This window comes from Maylandia zebra, linkage group LG12 (assembly GCF_041146795.1).
Source record: "Maylandia zebra isolate NMK-2024a linkage group LG12, Mzebra_GT3a, whole genome shotgun sequence".
NCBI lineage: Eukaryota > Metazoa > Chordata > Actinopteri > Cichliformes > Cichlidae > Maylandia > Maylandia zebra.
The window spans coordinates 29,609,990-29,626,724 of NC_135178.1; positions in this window are offsets into that span (position 1 = coordinate 29,609,990).

The following is a 16,735-nucleotide window of genomic DNA, read 5'->3' on the forward strand; positions in this document are numbered from 1 at the left end:
TAGATTTAGTGTTTATGAAGTACTTAACAGGTTTAGCATTTGCCCTTCTTCCGGTAATGACTGTAACTGTTCCTTTGCTTTATTTGGGGGGGGGGGGGGAAATTGCTTAAGTCATACAAAAAATTTTAATTTAAGTTGGAAATAAAGCATGCACTAAGTTAGAGTGAAGGATGGTCTCATACTTGCAGAAGAGGTGGGCAAACTCTGAATACAGGCCAAAGAAAACATTTCATTTGGCTGCTCCACAAGTTGAAGGTAATTAAATGTGAGAGAAGCCATAAGTTATTTTGGCCGATTTAGGCTTTCGGCACCAAATAAAATATGTTCACTGGCTATATTTCTTGTGTAGAGTTTAATTTCACACTTCATGCACACTGATTGTTTAAATGTATGTTTTTTGTATATCCATTTTCTAAGTGTAAATGCATGAAAAGGGTCCTGTGTGTTCTGTGCAAACACTGTCTTGGCCATGGCATGGCAGTTATGAATTTTTAGTATTTGTTTTCATCTCTCCAAGGTGAGATAGGAGACAAAAATACAACAAAGAAATCAGAAGATAAGAAAAAAAAGTGTGTGTAAAGGCACCCTCCTATCAAATCTGACCACAAGGGGGAACAGCTGAACCAGGATCTCGTGGGGGGTGAAAGGGAAGGGGCCTAATGCCGGTGGAGTGTGGGAGAGAAAAACATTTTGATAAGGGGTTAATGAAAAAGTCAATGGAGTAGAAGAGTGTCAACAGACAGAGCGAGACAGCCAGAAATCTCTGGGGATGCAGCTCGGCTGTTGACTCTCAGCTTGCCTGTGAATCCTCGCTCCCTCTTGGATCCTTCCTGTATGCTTCACTGACGACCTGGCCATGAAGGGTCACAATGCTTCACTGAACTGAGCAAACTTTTCTTTCTCATGCCATGCATGCATTTTAAGGTATTGATTCACATACTTAAAGGTCCCACTGCTGCTCTTTCCCTAGGTAATAAAGTGATTCTATGAAAACCTTACAAATAGTCTTGTTATACAGTATATTATACAGTACTGTTTTAATACTTATTTTTTATGTTAAGGGTCCTGAAGTATTTTTTGATTATCATGTTTCAAAAATGATAAAATTCTCAAATTAATTATTGGAGAAAAAAAAATCACATTTAGCCAACAATGTGATGCTCAGACTTGGCACTGCTTAACAAACTGTGATGTATTCATAGCTGAGCTGGCTGCAGCTGCTTTCACTGCTGCAAAGACATGGCAAAATCAAACTTCATAGGCTCCTATGTTCACACACATACACACTCAAGTCTGTCCACAAGACTAGAGCAACACTTCAACACCGAGTCTGTGACAAAGTAGGGAGCTCACACTGTATATAAAAGATGGGCATCTGCTTCTTGAACCCAAATGTCACAAGTGCAGAGTAGATGTGACACAGAGGGATGCTGCATGCTCATATATGAAGAATTGTTAATCACAAGCTCTAAAGTCATGCTTTATTACATGGAAACTAATGAGAGCCATAATTTGCAAAATGACCATAACTCGTCAGAAAAGTGTTTACTGATGACATGGATCAAGGTAGCTGAGGGTCCCCATAGAAATAGTGTCCTGAAAAACCCGAGGTGGCTATGTACATCTTTTATATACAGTCTATATGGTAAACGAAACAAGTTTTGAAAATGCTGCTCTTTGAAAGAGAGACGAGTTCATACAGTGCTACTAGGCACATTTTGCTGTCTTTGGACAATATGTTTCCAACCTGTGTGCTAAGCAGAAGCTAGGCTAATGTAATATTTCTATAATTGTGGTATCAATGTTCTTATCGAAAAGCTAGAAAGAAAATGTATTTCCCAAAATGCTAAACCACAATTTATGCTGAGACTTCTCATCCCATCTGGCTTTTTTTTTTTCAACAGTAACAAGTTGTCATACTTGCTTTTATGTTTATTTTTCCTTGTCGCTATGACAACTGAGAGCAGTTGTAAAGTTAGTCTGTATGATGCATGTCAAAGGTTTTTTTTTTTTCCTGTACTCCACCCCCTCCCACCCTTAAAAGTGACAATCAAAAACCAGAAAGCCTCCCCCGCACTCATGTTCCTACCTACTCTCTGCCCTTTCATCCTCAAGACATGTTGTTTCTGGGCCAAACGAATGCATATTTGAATGCTTACCAACCGTTTTCTTCTCCAGAATACTTCTCTGTCTCTGGAGCAACTCCTATCAACCCTGCCACACACACACACACACACACACACACACACACACACACACACACACACACGCACACACACACACAATCTCCTACTGCACCATAACCCCTCTGCATAAATGCAACAGAACCCAAAATTATGGTCAGCCGCTCATGAAGTTAGTTTTGCTTGGGAAAACCAAGCTGCCAGCTTTAATATCATAATGTTACCAAATTATATGGTTCTAATTGGGAACTGTTTGATCACACTTTCTGGCAGCTGAAAAGCTAGCGTGTGACCATAGAAGGCTTTTTTTTCTCATCTCAAAAGTATGACCTCTGTTTCTGACCCAGCATAAATTAAGGAAACCGCTTTACACCAAGGAGAGGCCTTTGGCACCAGGCACACCCTGCATGCAGCCAACAGCAACAGTTCTCTGTGAATATCTGTGATGTAGGTCTGGAAGATGTGCAAACACAAGACAGCTGCATGTCAAGAAAAACTAAGCAGCAGTAGTTGGTTCAGCTTTAAACAGTACAATAGTATATCAAAGAGCAAAGATGAAAAAGAAAATTCAATAATCAGATTTGATTTAGTAACTTTGTAACAGATTGCTGTTTTAGAGAAAAACCTGTTTACTAATATCTATTAATTGATATTTCAGTATAGATTAATAGTTTTCAGGTAATAATTGAACTTCTTATCCATAACTTTTAACTTGAAGATTAAATAAATTCACACTTTTGTTATTTAAGTAAAGTAGATTTAATGCAGTCTGATAGTACGACTCATGGGTTGGATGAGCTAGAATTACCTCAGGTGTGTGTGCGGGATGTTGTGCAATCTACTCTTGTGAGAATAAAATTAAATAAAGATCACACAAGTATGTTCTTGTCATTGTGAGTCATTTCATGGAACTGCTGTGCCTTTTGCCAATATATTGTATATCTATATGATTATGTTTTTGGGAATCACTGAGCTAGACCACTATTCCTTTCAGGTCTATTTGATCTTTCTATCAAACTCAGCCCAGCAATTATTTCTTAACAGGTGATTAATAAAGTTTGACATTCTTGAGCTGCAATTGCGGTAGAAGCAATTAGCCCCCGACACTTAAAAAAGCCCCGACGTCTTTACCACAAATCAGAATTTTAATCTTAAAGGCAGCACCTTCAGCATCACATTAGCAGATGGAGTGGAGTTTTTTTTTCTCCTAATATACTCCTTATGGTAAAGACTACTGTAAATCAACCCCATCCATAGTCCACCTTTCTTTCATTCCTGTGTTTGTTGAAATTGGCTCAGAGCACTGGTCCAACATGAATTTAGCAACCTCATTACAACCAACCAAAACCCATTACTCTGCTCTGCCCACGGGGAATAACACCTTTTTCTTCATCAAGCAGCAAATAAGAGGTTTTACCCACAGTTTCCATTACTTTACACTGCACAACCTGATGCAAAATACCTCCAGACTTACTCTACTGACTAATTTCAACACATTTTCCCCTTATGCACCTTATATTTACTCATGCAAATTAGCCTAGCAGTGAGATTTAATAGAATTTCCTGATGTGTCTTTTCACACAGCTTTTTCCTGGTAACATTCGACCTTAAAAAAATCTCATGCAGTCTCTGACGGTTTCCCAAGTAGCTGACCTGTTAGTTGGCTATTTCACTATGAATTCCCCTTTTCTCTCCTTGCTTTAACCCAAACACAGTCTCTTCCTTATATGTAGCCAGCCAGATGTTTAGGCTGGACGTTCTCCACGGAGGAGGCCTCAGTGTTCTGCATGGTTGTTATTTATCTACATACTATTTTTCTCTTAAACAGTGTTTTTTTCTTCCTTTCAGCTCTCGGGGGTGGTTTACTTTAGCCCCATAGCAGGAGGTGCAGCGGGACTTTGGCAGCATACCCACAATTCACCAGTGGCAGACGGTGCTGATGAAGCTACATAAATCACTAGCTCATGGTGCTAATAGGTGGCAGTATAAAATCAAACAGAGACCACCCATGCTGCAGTGCAGGAACAGGAGCATCAAGTCATGTCTACCGTACCATACTGCACTGTACAGCCATCCGAAACACTTAACCCCCCTTGTTTCAGTCCAAGGGGCTCTCTTAGCAACACAGGAAAGGCGCGTCTGGCATCCACAGTGCAGTGATTCATATTTGGCACTTTCATAAAGGTTCCAAGCTGCTGGAGTTTTTTTCAGGCCTATTGTCAAATGTTTAACTCCTCAATCGTCTTTTCGGAAAAACCTATAAACTTTCCAAGACCAATCACCGATTAGGAGCCTGTGCTTTTTCCTCATTCAGATGAAGATTTCAGTACATCACGCAGTCCCCCCCCCCCCCCCCCCCCCACAATTTTTCACAGTGAGGAGAAAGGCCTGCACACTTACCATCACCCGGATTTTTTTGTGTGTAGTATATTTTCATGTATAAATGGAAAAGGGCTTGAGCTCATTCAGCAGAGCTGCTAAGAGGGGTGTGAAGGTGGCTGTTTGCAGGGCCTCTTTCTTTGTGAGAGGGGAGATAAAACACAAGCAGCGCATGAGGGGTGGGCCCTCATTGAAAAAAGCAGAGCATATTGCTCAATAACAACGCTGGGATCCCCAGGTCAAGCACAACAAAACTTTATCTTGGCTGAAAGGGCCCCATGACCATGTATAAAGCACACCCCCTCTATTCTCACATGTTTGAACTTTTGTTGTGTTGAATGATTATCACATATGAAGGGTGTGCTTTGAGAGTCAAGAGTATGCTTCATGGAGTGCAAATAGCATAACAATATACATAAATCAAGTGGATCACCCTATTCGTGTTTTTTGTCCATTATAACTCTACGAGGCACAATTATTACGTACTCAAGGCAGACTGTCTTAGAGTCAAAGTTTAATTGGAAATATCTTCCAGGCCTGAATCAGTGAATGAAGAAAAAACAAACACATATTGCTACACACTTTTAAAATCAGTAAAGCACAGTCCTGCATCACTAAATCTGGAATATTAAACTAATATTTATTGTTCACTAACAAACTTGTTGTATCTTGTGCAGATTGTTTTATTTTTATGAAGCTGCAGACCAGATTTAGAAGGTCTGGACCAGTCCTCAGACCTCTAGCCATATTTTTTGCCCGGTTATGCTCTTACACAAACCTTGGGCCACATCGAAGCCATTAAGTTCCATTTGACACGTCTTTTTTCTTTACTACCCTTTCACTTCAGCCTCATCCTGAAATTGCTCACTCTGATGGACTTTAGCTGTTACAGGGTGTCCTTTACAGCCTATAAATAGCTTGAGGTCATCTGTCATTAAACTAGAGTGTGCCACAAAATAAATCCTGGCTGTGCTCGCCCCAGACGATAAAGTCCGAGTGTTTATGGCAACTACCTGTACTCCACTCTCACTCTCTGTCCAGGTGGGCTGATGAAGGGAAAATAAAATAAATGATGTCAGTATTTGCAAGTTCGAAGGCTGGCTCTGTGGTTTATTTTAATGGTTAATGTCCAGGTTTTGCAAATATGTGCCCTGCTTAAACGATCAGTGCGTTCAGTTTTTTTAATTTGCAGTTTTGATTTTATGAATAATGATCTGCGATGGTTTTACTTGTGAATGAGAATTTAAAAGTTGCACTCATTATGATCAAATTTAAATTACTTTTTTTTTTTTTTTAATGGAGCATTACCAGGAAATAATGTTTTACTGTGAACTAGCCAAGCTATGGCTGTTAGACTGACCAGTGACCACAGCTTAGCTGAAACGATAAAGGTTATTCTAATGTAGTGGTTATTGCAGACTACCTATGATTATTTGTTTCTATAAAATAATATAGATATAATGCATGTCAGCACAGTCAACTTAATTCTGGAGTTAAACGGCTTTTGTTTTTCATCATTTTTGTTCTCAGGATTTTCAGTGGACAGGAAATCATAACTTAAATCTCTGTTTTAGCATTTTTAAAACAGATTTTTCCACTTAGGCAGGAGTTGTTATTGCAATATACAGCTTCCTTGAGTATGTTTTTATCTCACAAACACAGCTTATACAACAAATACTGACTAATATTGATGGACTGACGACCTATCCAGGGTGCATACCTTGACTCATATGGGATAAGTTCACGCCTTGCGGTGAGCCTGAATAGGATAAGCAAAAGAAAACCAATGGATGGATGGAAGTTCCTCGTTGATGAAGAGCTCAGATCATGGTCAATAGCCGCCTTCAAGGGTAATCAGCTGTTACTGGTGAATGAGAACCTGCTAACATCTGGTAACACTGTTGGCAGTACAACAGCTGATTACAGGACAACGCCTAGAATCTGGGGTAGCAGCATACAATCAACACTATGATTACAGTGCATAGTTTAGTAGCTATACAAAGTACCTATACAAAAAAAAAAAAAATGTTGGCAGTGAAACCCTCGGACATGATTTTAAATCATGTAGCCTATAGTATCCATCTTCTATGAATTTGGCATCAGGACCTTCAGTGGACACGTTGCTAGCGCGTTGGAGCAGAAAACACAGCTTAATCAACCGATTCATTGTTTTGAAAACAAATCAGACCGTTTGAGTTGCTAATTTGCTCTCGGTGGCGCATTTATAGTAATCATCGCCATGTCTGCTTTGGAGTAATTTTAGCCTAAATTTTTAAAAGGTGCAACTGTTTCCAGACCTATCTATGTAAACGCTCGTTTCCAAAGTTGGCAAAATCTTGAGCAAATATTTCAGTTTAGTTAAGTAATCTTCAGGATTTCAACAAATCAACTGCTACTCATTACTTTGCCGTCAACGAGACGCCCCAATCTAATGGAGTCTGATGTGACATCCCACCCTCATCCCATGAGGAAATCTTACTTCATCCAGTACACTGAGAAGAGAACCTATCAGGCTGCCAATGACTTTGGGCATATTTTTTTAAATGTTGTCATGGGAGAGGTGACTGCATTTGCAAGAGCCAAACAAAAGGGGCCTTTGTCCCTCCACATACATTTGTCCGAAACCACCTCCCCTAATTACCAAGGTTAGTCTTTGGAATTGACAGCATAAATATTAAACTGTCAAATTCTGTCTGTTGGCTGCACGTTCCAGCATGAGTCACTGACTGCCGAGGCCGAAGGAAAACAACCTTCTCTTTCTCTCTGCTAAGCACGGCCGGTCAGTGGAGAAGAAGCGAGCGCTTCTCTTTTACCTGTTAGAGTACTCAGCTATAACATTTTTTCAGTGGTTTTCAAACCACTCTACAGTATCTTCATAATCAACCTTTGTAGGTGCAACATAAACAAGCTTTAGATGTTGCAGTAGGTGGATTTTGTTAAAGTGGACATTGCCAGGGCAATGATACTTCCTCGGTTCAGCTACTGAGGTGGTGCCCCAAATTCTCAAATTAATAGGTATGTTTTTGAAATGTGTTGCATCAACTATTACATTTATACAGATTAGCATAAAATATGCATATAACTAAGAAATAATTATATGACTTAAAATATTTTTTTCCGTAGTACCTATACAAAAGACTAAACACAGACTCAGTCACTTGGATTCTTGCAGGAGTTTTGGGCTTTTTCTTTCCTGTCGTTTACGGTGAAATAGACCATTAACCTTAATCATTTTCCAGTCAAAGCCTGGATATAACATCTGCGGAAATGTTCTGTCTACAAATCTATCACCAATGATCTTTTCAGATGTGAGTGATACCCTGAGACAGAGGAATACAGCTCTATTGATGGCATAAAACCTAAACAAACTATGCTGTCAAGAAAGAGAGCTGCGCAAACAGAAGATTAGAGAGGAGATGAAAGAAAGAGGAAGCTGGTTCATTCAGTTGTTGCCAGCAGTCTGTGGCTTTCTGCTACTGTATCCAGTGGAGGGTTTGAAACCTGAACTCACTGGAATCTGGAATCTTAAAAAAAGCTCCTTTTTGTCAACATTAATAAATATACAGCCATGTGTTTTGTTGATAGTGAAGCGCAGACGTACTACTTATTCTAATTACATTTTTATGTTTTATTTATTTTTAGAGCTGCATAAGAACAAAACTCTAATCAGAACATTTTGTTATAAAGAAAAGAAGTAGCAGAGTAAGGGATTCCTAAGAATGAAAACAAATCAAAAGTCTAAGTCAATAAATCCCTCTAAATTCAACAACAAAACATGTTTTTCCATGCCCTCCGCAGTGGCACATAGAGTGTTTCTGATCTCATGCCCGTATCAGCAGGGCAACTTAAATGGTGTAATCGTGTTAGAGATCAATGTGCGTTACCATGTAAAGATGTGATAAAAGGTTTGTTTGTATGTAGGAAAAGGTGTTTTGTGCAAACAAATACTTGGGCTCATTTGAATCCCTTTTCTATATATACATTGCCACAAAAATGTCAAATAGCCTATTATTTCTGAATTTCTACTTCAAATCTGAGGTTCTGGCTGGACTCTCTGGGATATAAGTAGTAATATTAGACAAACAAATCTTCGGTTAACGTGTCCATGAAAGCCTCCTTAGGCAACAAATTTGCCAGAGTGACAAATTAAAAAAAAATTATGGATATCTCCTCTTTGTTTTTATTTCATTTCAGTCCGTTTTGCAAGGTCACAAAATCACTTCAGTTAGAATTATTTTTTAATTGATGTTCTTTTGTTTTTGCAAAAGTCTAATTTTCCTTTTTATTTTAATTAACCAAAATATTTGTTCCCATCTGATTTTAGTTTACTTTTAATTAACTATAATAATCTTGCAACAGTAAGTAACAAATTAGTGATTTTTGCCAATTTGTCATAGTTAATTGCCTTATGATCACAAACAGATTGGATATAATTGCTAATGTGACCTCATTTGACCACAAACTGATAACAGACTGACTCACTTTTATTGCAGTTTTATCACAGTCACTTTGAAGATGGCAAGTAATTGCGAGTGGCCACAGACCTGGTCCCCATCTTCAAAGCAACCATTTCAAAGATAGCGAGATTACAAGTTTACTCCACGTGGCCACAATAGTTTTGGTCATGCCACGGTCTCCAACCACTGTTTTCCCTACTGTTACTGTGGCATAAGCTAAATTTCTTCTTAGTGGATGTCCCTCCCAAACTGGAAGTTTAAACAGCAGATGACCAGGACTTCCATCTTTAAGATAACAAAATTAAGAATTTCTCCCTCTTCATAAAGACCCTAAAACAATCTGCCTGAGACTGAATATTTAGAGTAGTCTGAAGCCTGAGCTTTTGAATCAGAGGGATTACTTGTTCATAAGGTGAGGTCACTTCAAACTCTGGCCAAGTTTAATATGATGAGACAATTGATGTACAGACAGAAAGTAATAAAAGCATAATTGACCAACTTAAATCTTACTGAATAACAGCCCACGCATGATCCTACCAGCACTAGATCTAGGGCAGCGTCATGTCAACGCATGACAGGACATGCAAGCTACAGCTACACTTGTAAGTCTATCATAAATTTTGGAGGATGTCAGAATTGTATTTTTTAGGCTCTGGTAGAAACCTTCAGCTGGCAAGAATAGGCTTGAATAGTCACATCAGAAAATGTATTCAGTTACTTTGATAAATAACAAATTACTGTAAGCATTTTTGTGTTTGCTTACTTTTTCTTAGTATTTTACTTATTCATATGACATTATTACCAATTCTGCTTTAATGTCTTTGCATAGCATTTCCCATCATGATTCTCTGCAGTGTTCTCAAAACAATACACAATACACTGACTGTACCCAAACATTACACCATTATCTGATCAAATCTGAAGTAACCAATTCAATTTTATTTTAAAATGTCTTCTAAATGCTTACATTTTTTGACATGTGCACAGCTCTACATTGTATATTGTGCTTGTGTGTATATGTGTACACTTGGTTTACTCATGACATGGAGGCACGAAAGGGCACATTGTGGGATCTCCTGATAGCTCCTCCTCTTTAGCGCGCCAACAAAAGCACCCATCGTGTTGTTTGGTTAGTTTCGCTGTAACCCCCACATCCACTGTTCCATCACACAGCACCAAAACACAAATGAACAAACACTGTCACCCACAAGCGGTTGCTAAACAACCAAGGTAGGCATCCTTGGAGAAGAGCAGCACTACCCTCAGTCTTAAGGACCCCTAGCTGCGCTGTGGGCTGGCCATGCATTGCCTGCAGAGAAGTGTGACAGTGAGACCTGACAGTTCTGCTGCCTTGCCCAAGGACACGCTGTCACCGTGGCATAATAGGAGCGGACTGAGTGGCCCCCGGCCGTCAACAACAGCACATCCCCCGCTGGACGATTAGAAAGAACTTTTCAACAATGAGAAGGCCAACAAAAGGCCCATGTTAAATTAGGCATTTAATTCAAGAGTCGGTCACAAGGGCAAACTAATCAAAAGACATATTAAGGGGACAAGAACAGGCATAGTGTCAGATAAGCCTACAGAAATGACTTAGGAAGAAATCTTGAACACTATACCTGGTTGACTAAGTTCAAAAACAAGAGCTTTACAAAAGAATGCGACAGTAAAACACAACACAGGCTTAAGACTCATCAAATAAGAGAGTGAGGCTGGATTTCACATTTAAGGATTTCTGTTCTTGTTGATCTTAGTGACAGGGCCAAAGCCAATTGTGAAATTAAAATCCCAGCAGTACAAAATGAAACACACAAGCTCGTGTCAGAGTGTCAGGGTGTAATGCTAACTTTTATATGCTGATCGCTGTTGTAACATTAAAAAATGTGAAAGCCTGAGCTAGCAGAAAACAAAATTGTGAGACTGTTAACCTGTTGAAACCTGCATTGTCCTAAAGTGTGTCACTTTACACAGTGACAGTCAGGATGCTTGTACTGGTTTGTGTCTCGCTGGTTAGTCTTAGAACTAAAGGTTCAGTGCCTGCACAATAAAAGAATGATATATGACATAAGTTTAAAAACTGACATCAATAAAGTGATCTGGCATGCACCCGTTTCCTCAAATCACAGTGTTATAGCTCTCGTTTTGAAAATTCTGAATTTGCAGTTGTTGTTATTTTATGATTTAATTACAAGTGTAAAGCTTTTGAGGTTAAAGGAGAGCTGCTCTCTCAGCCCTTGTTGAGCAGAGGATAATTATATGGAGGGCAAACCTCGTCAGAGTCAGAGGAATCCACTCGGATTTGCAAGAGAGAATGGATTTCTTGTAAGCCTTAAATAAAATTTAATTGCAGTAAGCTGTCTAACACAAGAGACCCCACATCCCCCCTCTGGGAACTTTGATTACATTACAAAGAGAGAAAAAAAAAGGAGTATTAAGGAGCCCCGGTGGCCCCTATACTCACATAAATCACTTCATTTATATTTAAGGAGTTTTGCTTAAGTCCAAAACACGTACCACTTTCAGCTCAACACGGTGGCATGGCAGCTTACTAATTTAACATGGAAATTGATGTGATATATCAGCAAATGTTTTATAGGTCTAACAGAAATTAGAAGCTTGATTTTACATGCCATATATGCTGAGTTTAAACACAAAAGTAAATTAAAAGGAAGATGAAACCTAATTGTCCTACTTTGGAATGCATGTTTCTGATATCCTTTGGCCTCCTGCCCTCATGTCTCACTTGTCAAGTCATGTTGTGGTATTTATAGATTTGATTATCCAGCTTTGCTCCTGCATTCTATCCTCTTTGAACCTTTAACGCCTTTGCCTACATCCTGCTTTAATGCATGAGTGTGTGTTTGTTGTGGCTTTTAACTGTCTGTGATTACTGTTTAAATGACTTCACTTCATAGGTACAGGAGGATGCTATATAAATATCAGTAATAATTTCTAATGTTTCTGGCAAAATTCCTTCCAAAAAAAAGTTTCCTTTTTTGGTAACAACTGTGCAAATGATGTTTACTGTGAATCTTTATCTCAGGTCTGAGATACTCTTGATCTCTCACTGAACCTCAGATGTGAAATGCATTATTACCCACATTATTAGCAAAATGAAAACACACAGCCTATTTTATATATACTGTTGTAACAACACAAACAAGCAATGATAGAGTCGAAGTTTCCTTTCAAATCAAAACTGTAGCAACCAACTGCTCACAGAGACAGGGATGTACAGAGGGTTAGAAATTACCCTGACTGTCTGTGATGGAGAACGTGGCCAGTAAAAGTGTTAAATGAGCATTAGACAGGTGTCACTGGTCCTTAAAAAAGACAAATTCTGGTATTAAATCTACACAGTATAGAGGAAAATATTTGGGAAGACAAGAAGAGAAACATAAAGATGAAATAGATGAAAATACTAATCTATACATACTGCTTTCCATTACAACTAAAAGAATGAGTGTTTTATTGCTATAACCTGTTTGTAGTTAAATGACTTCTAATATTGTGTATCTGAGCTCACTGAATAGTTTAGTTTGAAGCTTTATGACTTAGAGAGTAACCGCTTTTTTTTCCACGACCCCTGCACAAGTTGAAGCTTGCTGCATGGTTTCCAAGCCCAGAGGAGGGAAAAGAGACGCTAACTGAGCTGGAAGGCAAGGAGGGTAGGAGTGACATTCCTGCTGTGAGTCCAAAGCAAAAGTGTGTTCCTTATTTTCTAACTGGATCTTTGAGGATTCTGTCTGAGAGACTTTGGGGGGGATATCATCTAACTTTAAAGATCATGTTCACCTTTTTCATAAATAAAAAAAAGAAAGGATATAGCAAGCAGCATAACATATTGGGTTAGGATGATCACCATTCAGATCCAGATATTCCTCCTTCATACTAGCCGACAGCAGTCAGTCTATTATTGAAAGTAAACAGCTAAACTATTTTTTTTTTTTACTTTTTTGTTGGTAACAAGGTAGACCTGCATGAACAGAACAACTTTAAAAACTGCTGTCATTTTACCAAAACTAGTTAAAATGTGTCAAGCAGTCCCAGAAGTCTGAACATTTCCAATAAAGTCTTCTCAGCAAGCAAATTATTTAATACAGTACAGAAATCTAAAATTTAAACTGTGACATTTGCTCATCAAGATGAGATAATCTCAGTTGAAATTGCCCTTGAGCCTGTCAAAAGGTCTCTAGACTGCTTCTTCCTGTCTTCAGCAGCTCTGATGACTCAGCGGCTTCTCTCAACAGAAAGATCATTCTTCAGTTTCTCTATCCTGCAGGGTCACAACCTGCTCCGGACAGAAAAGACCCTGCAGGCTGTTAGTCACTTAGTGGAAATTCCTGCATCTAACTGAAAGTTACCTCTCTCTGCAACTCTTTTTCCATATACTCCATATCCATTTACTTATTTTGTGTGGCTCTTTTGTGTGTTGCATGGCAAATACATTCCTGCTTTTTAAATGACGACAAACAAACTCTTGCATTAGGCAACTTAACTTTGCTACATGTATGTAGTGTAAAGCGCTTTGGGGTCCTATGGACTAGAAAAGCGCTATACAAATGCAGGCCATTTACCATTTACATATTCCTGGTCTCATGCAAAGAAAAGTTTTGTTTACAGAGAGATTTAGATTGGACTTTGCAGCCCTCATGATGAGACGCGCATGTAGGTAACAGTGCAAGAAAAGATGAAACCAGGAGAAAGAGCAAACCACAGGCATCTCTGTGGAAAACCTCAGATTTCCTCTTTCTTGATCCCCTCCACAAAAGAGAGCTTTGATGGGCTGATGTGCTGGCTTAAAATGAATATCACTGACAACATCTTCACACCTCCTTCTATATAACACTGAATGACTCAAGCAATACATGCTCTCTAGTACAAAGTCAGTTCTGAAACAACTATATATACGATACAGATATATAAATTTAGCTAACCGACTACCAAAATAATAGAATCTCAAAACATTAGCCACCTTTTTTTCTTTTACAAATGTGGCTAAACCAGTGTATAAAGGGACAGAAACAAAGATTTATAGCTGGAGAATATTTTTTCTTCACAGCTATAATTGTGAATGTTGATGTTAATTAATAAAATCTTTCACTCTCTTCCTGCACTGCTCATGAGAGGCTTCTAATGGCTTTGCTAATTTTCTACTCATTCACGATGGAAAGACTGTTGATACACTTCTACAGCAATAACCCAGCATGTCACTCACCTGTCAGTAAAGGCAGTACATTAATGATCACCCTCCTCTTTGTTTTTGTCCTTTTTGTTTACAGTGTTTCTAGCTGTGTGAACTTTTGATGATCGATTTCACAATTAGAATTTCCACCAATAACTGCCAATTTTATAACCTCTTAAAACTACTAACACAGCACCCTTAACCACTTACTAAAAAGCTACTAGCCATTGGCCAGTGTGTGTCGTGTGGTAATTTTCACAATACCTTTCTGCTGTGAGAGTAACATAAAGCATTATTTTTGCAAATTAAGTATTCAGTTAGTAAGTTAACTTGTAAAAATATCTACTAATAACTTGTGTTATCACCTGGTTTCATTTATTGTCATAAAAAAAATTGAATTTTTTTTTTTTATCGTTCCTTATAGGTAGCTTTTTGCTGAAATGTGTCCATTCTCACTGTTGTGTCAGTGAACATGTGCAAGTCAGCTAGGGAGATGACAGAAAGGACAGCCTGAACATTGTGGAGGACTAAGCCTTATTTTTTGCGACAGTGATCGTTGGTGTCTGTGTCTATCAGCTGCAAAGAGCTGAAGAAACAACTGCAAACCCAGCTGTGTCACAACACTGGCACAGAGGCTGTTTGAAGAGGAGAATGAAGCTTTGAAACAGAGCCACCATGCAAAGGTTAATTAACAGGCTGAGGAGAGAGAAAAATTAACAGACTACAGTGTTTTATACTTTTTTGGACCATAGGACTTTATGGTGGGTTTTAATTGTATTTATTTTGTATGGGACTCCTCTTGCATGTCAACAGTGCACATTACCATTCTTTGTCACTATATCATTTAAAGCAAAAACACACAAATAAGTAGATCAGCAGGACTTCAGGCAATCGCATCTTTTAACAAAAGCAACTTGTTCCGTGAGAGGCACAATTAAAGAGTGGGAGGCAGGAAGATTACACACAGACTTTATAGGCACCTCCAAATGACTCAAGAGCAGACTATTCACCAGCTGGTAAAATTATCCACCATTGTCACGAAACATTCAAAGTCAATCATCGCCGGTAATGCACCCATCTCTTGCTTTTCCCATAAGAATAGGCCAGCTCTGTGGGGGTTGCAAAAGTGGAAGGAAGACTAAAAAAAGTTCTGACATTTTTGCAAAGTGAGAAAAAAAAAAGAGGTCAGTCTCACTGCTGTTAGAATAGATAAAGTCACAACAGTCTTAAAAACTCAGGCACATCAAGCACAGTAGAATAGCGCTAAGGAATTAGGTAATAACTTCAACACATGACATCTACTACTTTCCAACACATATGATACTTCAAAGGGGGGAATATGGTATTTATTGATGGGCCCATAATTCAGTTCTCTTCTAAAGTGGCTCCAGTTTCATTGGATAGGGCAGAGAGAATAGAAACCAGATGATAAGCACTCTGGGCCTCAGCTTTCACTTTAGGCCACAAGATTGCCAGGTCAAATCTCAATAGGGGAGAGTCCCATCTTCTGAGAATCAGGGGTAAAAAATATGTAACAAACCAAATGTCCTCACTTTTTTTAGTCTGATCCACCATATCCCATTCACATGGGATTAAGCAACACAAACAATGTGTTGATTTCTAATTTGTTTTAAAGTGGGTGTCAAGTTCCACTAAAACCAGTAAAAGTGGGTATTGAAACAATATTGGTTTTCATATACCAGTCATGTTTTGGTCAAGTTTGGTCAAGTTTCAGTAGAAGCCTATAAACCTACATATACTAAACTCTGTATCTATTGCTTTTTACTAAGTGTTTTATTTACTTTAATCACTGGCTTGTAGTGTAGCACCACACTTAATATACAGTTTTTCCTTGAAAATGGTATCATACACCAAGACTTTCATTTTATCTAAATACACCATCACTGCTCTGGTTAATATTGTCTGATATAAAACCTTCCTTCTTAATGAACACCTTGAAATTAATAATAATAATAATAATAATAAATAATGGATTGCATTTATATAGCGCTTTTCGAGACCCTCAAAGCGCTTTACAATTCTGCTATTCATTCACTCTCACATTCACACACTGGTGGAGGCAAGCTACAGTTGTAGCCACAGCTGCCCTGGGGCAGACTGACAGAAGCGAGCCTGCCATATCGCGCCATCGGCCCGTCTGGCCATCACCAGTAGGCGGTAGGTGAAGTGTCTTGCCCAAGGACACAACAACCAAGACAGACAGAGCTGGGTATCGAAAAGGCAACCTTCCAGTTACAAGATGAGCTTCCCAACCCCCTGAACCCAAAATAACCCAAACATGGATCTAAATCTATTTCACTTACACCACAAAAACCATCACCTCTTTTATTTTGTGTACTGTTTAGCTCTTTAATGCTAAATGAGAATGCTGATTTATTGTGTAAAGCTTAATGTTTACTTTTCAGCATCATCCCAGTAGCTACATATTTTGCTGAATACACACAGCCTCTAATGTATGACATGCAACACATCACTTAGAGGAGGGCAACTGGCTTGTGTGAGCCATCTGT